The sequence below is a fragment of the Candoia aspera genome, chromosome 1 (assembly GCF_035149785.1).
Source record: "Candoia aspera isolate rCanAsp1 chromosome 1, rCanAsp1.hap2, whole genome shotgun sequence".
Taxonomy (NCBI): Eukaryota; Metazoa; Chordata; class Lepidosauria; order Squamata; family Boidae; genus Candoia; species Candoia aspera.
This window is the reverse complement of record NC_086153.1, coordinates 20,952,427-20,964,623: the sequence shown is the minus strand read 5'-3', so window position 1 is coordinate 20,964,623 and position 12,197 is coordinate 20,952,427. Positions and strand designations below refer to the sequence as shown.

General features: G+C 39.9%; 1 protein-coding gene across 1 annotated transcript in view; it reads right to left on the bottom strand.

Annotated features, from left to right (window-relative positions):
* Positions 1 to 12,197, bottom strand: part of LRRC75A (leucine rich repeat containing 75A) — a 51,577-nt gene that overhangs the window by 3,280 nt on the left and 36,100 nt on the right. The window lies entirely within an intron of this gene.

Sequence of the window (12,197 nt, the reverse complement as noted above, 5' to 3'; positions counted from 1 at the left end):
CTATGTTCTGCCTTGAGAAGACAGGTGAGATGTGATACCCATATGTCAAACACTTGAAGGGGCGATACTTGAAGTTCAAAATACCTATTCTCTATCGTCCTAGAGTGCAATAAAGGCTTGCTTATGGTAGCTTTTGATTAAACGTTAAGAGCAACTTCAGGAGAGCAGTTTCAACAGACCCAGTCACCAAACAAAACAGTGAGCTGCCCTCACTGAATATCCAAGCACAGTCCAGACAGTTGCTGTGAATGCTTCATTTTGGATTTCTGGCTTGAACAATAGGGACACAGTGGTCCAATTCTATGAGTCTAAGGGAGTGCAAGTTGGTTGAGATTATTGTCCTTCTGGCAAGCCTCTTTCTCCTGTTATTTTAGCACAGCCTTTTATTGATTCATGAAATCTGAAATTAGCATCTTAACCTAAGGAGTGTGAAATCAGCTAGATTTTTTTTTCATATAGAGAGAGATGGCACAGAGCTCTCCTCCTTTGTGGGGGAAAAAACCTTAGTGACTCACACCAACAGGAGTGAAACCACTGCATTGCAACAAGGTGAGGAACATAAAACATCTTTCTGCTTGCAGAAGCAGCAATTCAGAAATGCAAATAGAGGACATCAAGAGAAAATGTTATGAAAACCTCTCTAGAATCTTCAACCAGTATCAGCAGGGGACCTTCAAGTGTTGGAAATACAACAGCATGGCAAAGAAGACTACATTTCAGTGTTCTGATTTCTACCAAGTTTTACTAGCACTTTTTGGAGCGTTCCATTTAGATGGCTTTTGGTAAATATGCTCAGAGACCTAGTTAATAGGAGCAAACCCTCATTTTACTTGTCTCTTCACTCCCTGAGACTCGCATCCATTGCACCTTACGTATATACAAGGTACCAAACTGGCTTACAATAAAAATGATTATAATAGAATAACCAATAGAATAAAATTTTTAAAAGATCAATAAAAACACCATACAAATGGTCTACCTAAAATAGATTTTAAAATAAGGAAAATGGAGGTAGTAGAGAAAATTTCTTTGAATGGCATAAAAAAACAGCAAGATGCCAGATAGGAAGTTTCTAGGAAGAAACTGCACAATACTCTGAACCACAACAGGATTTCAGCCTGCCGTGTAGTGCAAATGGTTAAACTCTCAAAATTGATTTAAGAAAACCATGTTAAATTATTATGGATTAGCACGTGAGAATACATAGTTTTGTTGTTTATTCATTTAGTTGCTCCCAACTCTTCGTGACTTCATGGACCAGCCCACGCCAGAGCTTCCTGTCGGTCGTCAACACCCCCAGCTCCCCCAGGGACGAGTCCGTCACCTCTAGAATATCATCCATCCACCTTGCCCTTGGTCGGCTCCTCTTCCTTTTGCCTTCCACTCTCCCTAGCATCAGCATCTTCTCCAGGGTGTCCTGTCTTCTCATTAGGTGGCCAAAGTATTTCAGTTTGGCCTTTAATATTATTCCCTCAAGTGAGCGGTCTGGCTTTATTTCCTGGAGGATGGACTGGTTTGATCTTCTTGCAGTCCAAGGCACTCAGAATTTTCCTCCAACACCACAGTTCAAAAGCATCGATCTTCCTTCTCTCAGCCTTCCTTATGGTCCAGCTCTCGCAGCCATATGTTACTACGGGGAACACCATTGCTTTAACTATGCGGACCTTTGTTGTCAGTGTGATGACTCTGCTCTTAACGATTTTATCGAGATTGGTCATTGCTCTTCTCCCAAGGATTAAGCGTCTTCTGATTTCCTGACTGCAGTCAGCGTCTGCAGTAATCTTTGCACCTAGAAATACAAAGTCTTTCACTGCGTCTACATTTTCTCCCTCTATTTGCCAGTTATCAATCAGGCTGGTTGCCATAATCTTGGTTTTTTTGAGGTTTAGCTGCAAGCCAGCTTTTGCACTTTCTTCTTTCACCTTCATCATAAGGCTCCTGAGTTCCTCTTCGCTTTCAGCCATCAAAGTGGTATCATCTGCATCTCTGAGATTGTTAATGTTTCTTCCAGTGATTTTAACTCCAGCCTTGGATTCCTCAAGCCCAGCATGTCTCATGATGTGTTCTGCGTACAAGTTGAATAGGTAGGGTGAGAGTATACAGCCCTGCCGTACTCCTTTCCCAGAGAATACATAGTACCACCATTAATATGGTCTTTATCCTATTACCATTCTGGAGGAAGAATCCTACAAACTACTGCAGTAGACTTCCTCTAACTTCTGTCTTTTTTACTGTTTCAATTTCCCATCATCCCTGAGTTGGGCTGATAGGGTTTGTTATCAACAGCATCTAGAGCAGTGTTTCTCAACCTTGGCAACTTTAAGAAGTGTGGACTTCAACTCCCAGAATACCCCAGCCAGCCTTGCTAGCTGGGGATTTCTGGGAGTTGAAGTCCACACATCTTAAAGTTGCCACGGTTGAAAAAAACTGATCTAGAGGAACTGTTGTTAGAGAAGACTATGCTAAAGATTATGATCTGTCTGTCAAAGCTTAAGTTTATATCAATTTAAACTAGTTCAGTAAGAGGAAGCATATTACCTATCTTATCTTCTAAGCAATGGATATGCCAGTACGCTGATGTGTAAGATGCTCTTTGGCCCAATAGGTAGTTCATGCTAATTAAGACTGCCAATCTGAAACACCAATATTAAAACAAATATATACAGCCTCCTATTTATTTTTAGTTTGGCAAAGATGAAACTGCAAGGACTACTCGGCACAGTTGCCAGAAGTCAAAATTGACTTGAAGGCGCACGCATACACACAAACAGATGAAGCTTGGAAAAGGATCAAAACTTGTTAGGCTTAAGATAGTTATCTTATTCATGTAATGACACCAATAAGCAAATGGTCTCAAAGCAGAAGGGATTTCCCCCTTCTTTCTACCTTCCTGCCTATATTTCTGGATGCAAAAGAAATGCAAAATGCAAAAATTTCCACATAGAAACAGCTTCCGATTATTTCTATAGGTTTTTCACAATTTCAAAATTTGAATCCAATCTGATGCAGTGAAAAAAGTTGCTGTGTAAAGTATATTCAGTTCAATTTAAATTGGAAAAAAATATAGCCCAAATCAATGAACAAGTGGCAGATATATCAACAGTAAAATTTCCTTGAAGTCAAACTTGACTCCTAGTGGCTTCTTGGACACATACATGTAGTTTTCTTTCCAACAATACGTAAGTGATTTGGTACTATTTTCTTTTACTCTCCCATCCAAATACTAATCAGGCCCAACCCCACTTAGCTTACAAGTCACGACACGGTGCACAAGTGCTGTGGGTACCACATGAACACTCTAAAAAGGTAATACAGAAATTTATGTTTATCTGCACAAATATAGGTTTGCTAAAATTCAGTTAACTGTGAAAAATTTAAGATCTTTACATAGCTAGAGACATTCCTATACTGAATATAAGAATCTTAAGCACATATTATAAGTAAATTGCTATAAATTATTTATTATTTATGGAAATGTAATGCCAAAAAGAAGGGCATTTCATTGATACATTAGATTCCATTTATTCTTTGTTGGAATAATACCTAACCTTAAATGCATTTTGTAGATCAGCTTCACCAGCTTTTTCTTTGGCAGACGTCCAGCGTGGGGCTAAGATACCTGAAAGGATCACTTTGTTCTATATCGACCTGCCTGTTATTTATGATTGTCATCATAAATTGTCATAGATTCCATCAGTATAATAGATTAGCTTGAGAGGTGCTTGAAAAAGGATCTTTGGTAGCAGTACAATGACTGTAAAACTTCATCTAAGCAGCAAATATTTTTTTATACAGTAGCAGGGTTTTAAACATAGTATAGTGCTTTGTCATATAGTATTAATATAATTCTCAAATTTAATTGTATGATTTTTGTTCTTACATTTTTTGTTCTTATGTTTTTTGGTTTTCTATAAAGCGTTGTTACTTTTACTGTACAGTCTTGAATGCTTAACGAGTAGTAATTTTCACATGGAACTACTGGTTAAAGCAGATATAGGGAACCAATTACCTCTTAATTAACCAAAGACCTCTAAATTATTAATTGAACTTCAATTTCTAGCATCTTTCACCACTGGCTAGGGTTTTATGAGTTGTAGTTGAGTAACATTTGGAAGATTCCTGGACTTTAGCTTAAAATGAAACATTAAAGAATAGTGTTTCCCTAGATTTGATTTCTTATACACTGTAAACATGTGTAGTTAATGTTTATGGTTTGTTTTAAAACCTCTTTGTATTTAATTAGAAATGTGGAACATGCCCTGTTGAAACTTTGGGGAAAAAATCCTGCTGAATTTATGGCTCAGATTATAATTCCACACAAACAGAAGAACTGTTCGCTAACATTATTTTTAAAATAAAATGTTGCCTTGTTGACAACTAAAAACTAAATGCCAAAGTTATGAAACATCTGCTTACCCGTGTTCTTCCAAGATTTAGAATGTATTCTCCCAGGGGAGGCTTCAAAACGTTTGCAATTACTAGAGCAGAAGCCTGGTTTCTAAAACCAAATAGAAATTAATCTTTCAGTGTATCTAAACTAAGATTAAAATGATGCAGGGGAGGGAGGCGTAAAAGAAACCGTGGCCATTCCCATAGGAGCCAATTGGCCTCTTACATTTTACCCAGTAAACAAGCAGCATCTCTTAAAAAGGATAATGAAAGAGAGACAGACAGATCCATGCGCATATTCCAATCTATAAACTTGCCTTCTACAGTTCTAAGGCAGCACATTTCATTTCTCCTTTTTAATTTTCTTTTGCACAGTGAAGTAGCTGTCAGAAAGAAGCTTCAGCTTTATGAAGGAGGTGAATCCATTACATTCAAGGTTAAAAGCATCTTCAACAGTGTGTACACACAAGTAAGACAGTTGGGACATAAACTATGAATATTTTCAAACACAGAAAAAACCACAGACTACCAAACTGGTTTATGACACCCGCCTTCACAGATTCACTCTGCACTGTAACAGAGAAATGTAATAGGCTTTGGCTTATTTACAAAACAGAAAGAGGCAACCATTTTGAAGAAAAATGGGTCCTCAACTGGTGTTTTGTAATCTGAAAGGCACTGCCTTCCTCCAGGCAAGAAGCAGCAAACCATGAGATACCGCTTTAACATTCATTCTATCCATGTACAGAGATACGCAGCTATTGCTGAATGCTGAGCAGCCACGAAGAAACTTTTCAACTGCAAGAATCAATTAGTGCATGGGGGGGGGGGAGGCATGCTGTAGGAAACAGAGAACAGCTGTTAACAAACTCCATTGACTGCCAGACTTCACTAAACATTTTCACAGAATGATAAAATTAAAAGGGAACCTGAAGGTCATCTAGCCCAACCCTCTGCTTTACCTATGCAGGAGAATCCTTGTCATCCAACAGGGAAGATGGGCTTTTCAGCAGTGAAATGTTTTGGAGGAGGTAAAAAGGCTAAGCTCCTTCCCTCACAGTTCTGCTTTGAACAGGGAGTCCCACATCTGCTTTTCTTTGACGAAGAACGAGGCATAAAGCTATATTGTATTGGATTTAGTTTGACTATAGCTGCAGTTTCAATTGTTCCACCAATTTGCTGAGTGGCACTCAATGGGATCCCCAAAGGCTAATTTTTTCTCCTCACCTGCCCATGAATGTAGCAACAATAACAACAGTTGTACAAATCAAGGCTGACCGAGTAGGCACTGCCTGTTCTGAGGATCCTTAATACCACCTCTTCATCATATTTAACATAGCATCTGAGTTAAAAAAAAACTTTCTAGGAACATCATTCACTAAATGCCATTAATAAAGGTACTAATCTTGTAGATCAGGAGAATGCCAAGGAAAAAATATATTTTAGTTTCACCAAGACTTTCAACAAATTCCCACATGAAATTTTTGGCAAGCTTGTAAAATGCTAACTAGAAATCGTAATGTTGGATAGATTTATAGCTGATGACAGATTTATTTATTTATTCAATCAATTTATATAGCTGCCGATCTCAACAACTCTGGTGAACAATAATAAAAATTATTATACCTTATAAATGTTCAGAAATGGTTCCTCAGCAAACTGAAGTTGCAAGTTTGGATTGTTCCGCATAAAAACATTGATTGATGGATTGATTGAATTTCTATCACCGCCCATCTCCCCCCAAAATAATATGTAATATGTAAAATTACATATTATTTGGATAAAAGAGTGGAAAGAATGCTCATCAAAGTTACAGATAATACCAAGCTGGGGAGAGTTAAAAACACTTAAGGACTGAAAAGAATTTAAAATACTTTGTGATCTTCATGGACCACAGAACAGGACCAATCCTAACGTGAAATCCAACGGGGTGAATATAAAGTTCTGCATCCAGATAGATGCACTAATCTATCTGAGTGACACCTGTCTTGAAAGTAGTGCATGTAGAAAAGATGTAGTGGTTTTAATGAACCTCAGACAAAACTTAACTCAGATGTATGATGCAGCAACAGAGCACCCTGCCCAAACTGTGAGAAAAAAATTGACTCACTTAATTCTCCTTTGGTCAGGCTTCAATGGAGTACCATTTATTCTAGGCATTACCATTTAAGAAGAGTATTATCGACGTAGATTAAGCTCAGAGATGGTCAGTGGAGGTGGTGAGAGTGGAAATGAAGTCCTACAAGGAAAGGTTAAAGGTGCCAGATGAACTGAACTCAGAGAAAACATGATTATAGGCAAATGCATCTTCAAATACTTGAAAGGCTCTCACACAGATTATGAAGCAAATCTGTTTTCTGTTGTTCCAAAGGATTAGGATTAGAACCCAAAACTAGGAGTTCAAATGGGAAGGGATTTAGATGAGACACTAGAAACAGCTTCCATGCAATACGAGATGATTGACAATGGAACAGGCTGCTTTGAAACTAATGGTCCTGGCTTCATTATAGGTTTTTAAGGAAAGGCTTGATTGCCAACTTTCAAGGGATGCTATAGTTCTAGGAATCTTGAATTGGCAAGGCGACTGGACTAGGTATTACTTGAACGTATTTCCAGCACAAACAATCCAATTCAGTAAATTCTGGCAGAAAGGAGAAAAACTGCTTTTATAGTGCAATTGACAGTGGTAGAGTTTATTTCTTAATTACTTTTTCTCTTATGCTTGTTAAAGTCTTCAATTCTTAATCAGAATTCTTAGGGGAAGCTGAGGGAAGCAAGTACAAAATAAGTGTGCCTTTTTGGCTGTGGCACCTGCCTTTTGGAATATACTACCTGAGGTTAGGTTTATTTTATGTATGTATTTATTTATTAAATTTATATCACCCCCCATCTCCCCCAGTGGGTTGACCCTGATTCTGCTGGCCTTTCAGAAAATCCTTAAGAATCATAGAATCTGGGACTTGAAGTCCACGTATCTTCAAGTTGCCAAGGTTGAGAAACACTGCTTTAGAAGATAACTGGCTCAGTTATCTTCTTACAAGCAGAAGTGCTTGCAGGATATGATCAAAAAAGTCAAGATGGCAGCTGCAGCAGAATCTTGACTTTTTTGACCATACCATGTGGACACCTCTGCTTACAATTTTAAAATGAGTGATTGAAAATGCTGGCAGTGCACTTATTTTACAATCCTGTAGGGGTGTATACAGAAAGCACTTATGGGCTGGGTTCACACAACTTGCTAATCTGGTGACAACATTAACCCATTTTCTGAGTTTAAACAGTGCAACAAATCATACACTAACCAAACAGTCTGGGACTGCACAATAGGCTAAACAACAATACAGTCACCAAGGTTGAAGCTAATCAAGCATGCTGTGTGAATGCAGCCATTAAGTCTTTCCTAGAGCTGTGCAAAGCTTCAAAGGGATGCTTCACTTTGAAGGTTCATGCAAAGCATCTCTTCAAAGCTGCTTTGAGAAGTAGTAACTCTCCCCCACACCTCCAGAAGCAAAAGTGGCTATATTGCTCCTCTTCATAGTGCTTCTGCAACTCCCTTTGGCAGTTCCACTTGTCAACATAGGCACAAAAGCCTCTTCTGATTGCTGGATGCGAAGCAGAAGCAAAGGGTCTTGAGGCAATCACACCTCTGCAGGCCAAAGTACCTCCCTGTGGCATGAGGTTGCTTCTTCTTCTTGTTAGTTGCATTGAGTCATTTAGGACTCATGGTGACTCTATGTATAACAGAAAGAAATGCTGTTCGGTCTTGCGCCATATGCCTGACTGTTCCAGTGTTTGCATCCGTTGTCGCGGTAATTATATGAATCCATCGCATTGAAGGTCTTCCTCTTTTCCGCTGGCCCTCGACTTTGCCAAACATGATGTCCTTTTCAAGCGATTGGTCTTTCCTGACGATGTGCCCAAAGTATGAGAATCTAAGCCTAGTTATCTTCGCCTCTAGGGAACATTCTGGTTGTATTTCTTCTAAAACTGATTTGTCTGTTCTTCTGGCAGTCCATGGTATTTTCAATAATCTTCGCCAACACCACAATTCAAATGCATCAATTCTTCTTCTAACTTGCTTTTTTAATGTCCAACTTTCATAGGCATATGTGGCAACTGAGAAGACCATGGTGTGAGTCAGACGCACCTTTGTTTTTAAACTGACCTCTTTACTTCTGAAAACTTTAGATAGGTCTTTGATGGCAGATTTTCCCAGCGCAATATGTTGTTTGATTTCTTGATTACTACTTCCCTTGGCATTGATCGTTGATCCAAGTAGAATGAATTTGTTGACGACTTCAATTTCTTAATTTATTTTGACATTGTTTATTGGTCCATTTGTGAGAATCTTTGTCTTCTTCACATTCAGTCCATACTGCTGACTACAATCTTCGATCTTCATCAGCCAGTACTTCAAGTCTTCTTCATTTCCAGTAAGCAAAGTTGTATTATCTGCATATCGCAGGTTGCTAATGAGTCTTCCACCAATTCTGATACCTCGTTCTTCTTCATACATTCCTACTTCTCGAATTATTTGTTCAGCATACATATTGAATAAGTAGGGTGAAAGTAGACAACCTTGCCGCACACCTTTTCCAATTTTGAACCACTCGGTGTCTCCGTTTTCTGTTCTAACGACTGCCTCTTGATCCGTGTACAGGTTCCGCATGAGTACAATTAAGCGCTCTGGAATTCCCATTCTTCGTAATATTAGCCATAATTTGTTATGGTCCACACAGTCAAATGCAAAGGCTTGATCTTTAGCTGGCCTTTTCAGTATGTTCTACAAACCCGGAACCTGAGACCTGCCTAGCTTTGACTCCCTAGAGCTCCCTTTCCCCCAGGCCTTGAGAAAAAGTCATACACCTGACAAAAGAACCAACAGATAACAACTTTCAAGGAAAAGCCCTTCAGGGGACTTGCATCTCTAAATGGAAATAAATCCATTACAATTTGACAAAACAGCTAATTGAGAGTGGTAATTAAAAACATACAACCCGACTCTTTAATTTACAATATGCTTCCCCAAATTTCAAGCCCAGACAGGTCTCCACAATGGACTAGTCTTTGTTAGGCACTTCCCTCCTTTTGCTCCACATTAAATTAGCTGAAATGGTAATTGCTGGATACAAGAGCAGCAGAAACTTTTGGATGGCATTGTTGCAAGCCATTCAGGTGTTTAAATCCAAGGGGGCAGGGAGTGGAATGCCAGCTAGAAGGACCGTTCCATCTGCCAGAATGTGGCAGCCACCTGCAAGCCCTCCTTGTATGGCAAGGGCTGTGCAGATCATGGCAATGCAAAAGAACAAGCTCTGGCAGAGGGACAGAAAGAGACAAGCTAGGTTACTGATCTTCCAAAGATTGAGGAACAAAAGGTCCGCATTTAACCAGCAGTGGTCAGCCTGCAGGGGGAGATATCTGGCTGCTTTTAGCCTCTTATTAATTTATTGCGGACACTGTGCTTGTACTTTGTTCCTCTAAAAGCTCAAGGCATCACATATGAGGTTCTTCCCCTAATTTGATCCCCACAAACCACCATCTTGTAAGGGCTGAGAGAGTGTGACTAGTCCAAACTTGCCTAGCAAACTCAAGTGGTGGTCTAGATCTGGTTCTCCCAGGTCCTAGTCCAAGACCTTGCCCACTATGCTGGTTCTCCTTCATGATACCTCCTTGACAGCCACAAGAGGCTTTGGAAAGGGTATATAAAGAATGCAGAGGTGGGAAATTCAGCCTGGTTGACAATTCCACTCTGTCAAAGGATAATACCAATAAAAATGCTCACTTGCTGCTTAGCAGGAAACGATGAGAAGTCTCTGCTCAGTGTATCAGTTCATAATGGTCCGAGTTGGAAATGTGATGCCATCCCATCTCAGACACAGACATCACTTGGACTGGACAGTCTCCTGAGATTGGTGAATTTATAACCCAAGATGGGGAGTAAAAATTCCTAGTAAATTGAGAAGTCCTCATTAGAGGAAGCCTAAACTTTGGCCAAGCCTGTAGTAGGACACAAGCAATCTAACCAAATAGATCCCCAGGCAAGGCAAAAATGGCTGGCAGATTCTCCTATATTGTCATTGCCAATATTCCACCCTACAGTACCAATATTGCCAATATTCCACCAATACTCCACACTATCCAAATCTAAGGAGAAAAAAATGGGACTGACTCAAGAACATTTCTTCACTACCGCTCTGACAGTTTGCTTAACAATAAAGCATTTTGTGTCTTCTCAAGCTGTTTTCCAATTTCTCACACATCTTCACCTTAATCCTTTGTAAACCTTCTGTTTTAAAATTGGAACATGGAGAGAATTTTTGCATTGCCTGGGGATCTGTTCGGTTTGTGTTAGATTGCTTGTGTCCTACTACAGGCTTGGCCAAAGTTTTTTTGTTGTTTATTCGTTTAGTCGCTTCTGACTCTTCGTGACTTCATGGACCAGCCCACGCCAGAGCTTCCTGTCGGTCGTCACCATCCCCAGCTCTCCCAGGAACGAATCCATCACCTCTAGAATATCATCCATCCATCTTGCCCTTGGTCGGCCCCTCTTCCTTTTGCCTTCCACTCTCCCTAGCATCAGCAGCTTCTCCAGGGTGTCCTGTCTTCTCATTATGTGGCCAAAGTATTTCAGTTTTGCCTTTAATATCAATCCCTCAAGTGAGCGGTCTGGCTTTATTTCCTGGAGTATGGACTGGTTTGATCTTCTTGCAGTCCAAGGCACTCAGAATTTTCCTCCAACACCACAGTTCAAAAGCATCTATCTTCCTTCTCTCAGCCTTCCTTATGGTCCAGCTCTCGCAGCCATATGTTACTACGGGGAACACCATTGCTTTAACTATGCGGACCTTTGTTGTCAGTGTGATGTCTCTGCTCTTAACTATTTTATCGAGATTGGTCATTGCTCTTCTCCCAAGGATTAAGCGTCTTCTGATTTCCTGACTGCAGTCAGCATCTGCAGTAATCTTCACACCTAGAAATACAAAGTCTTTGACTGCTTCTACATTTTCTCCCTCTATTTGCCAGTTATCAATCAGTCTGGTTGCCATAATCTTGGTTTTTTTGAGGTTTAGCTGCAAGCCAGCTTTTGCACTTTCTTCTTTCACCTTCATCATAAGGCTCCTCAGTTCCTCTTTGCTTTCAGCCATCAAAGTGGTATCATCTGCATATCTGAGATTGTTAATGTTTCTTCCAGCGATTTTAACTCCAGCCTTGGATTCCTCAAGCCAGCACGTCGCATGATGTGTTCTGCATACAAGTTGAATAGGTAGGGTGAGAGTATACAGCCCTGCCGTACTCCTTAGCCAATCTTAAACCAGTCCGTTGTTCTGTGGTCTGTTCTTACTGTTGCTACTTGGTCGTTATACAGATTCTTCAGGAGTCATACAAGATGACTTGGTATCCCCATACCACTAAGAACTTGCCACAATTTGTTATGGTCCACACACTCAAAGGCTTTAGAATAGTCAATAAAACAGAAATAGATGTTTTTCTGAAACTCCCTGGCTTTTTCCATTATCCAGTGGGTATTGGCAATTTGGTCCCTAGTTCCTCTGCCTTTTCTAAACCCAGCTTGTACATCTGGCAATTCTCGCTCCATGAATTGCTGAAGTCTACCTTGCAGGATCTTGAGCATTACCTTACTGGCATGTGAAATGAGTGCCACTGTTCGATAGTTTGAACATTCTTTAGTGTTTCCCTTTTTTGGTATGGGGATATAAGTTGATTTTTTCCAGTCTGATGGCCATTCTTGTGTTTTCCAAATTTGCTGGCATATAACATGCATTACCTTGACAGCATCATCTTGCAAG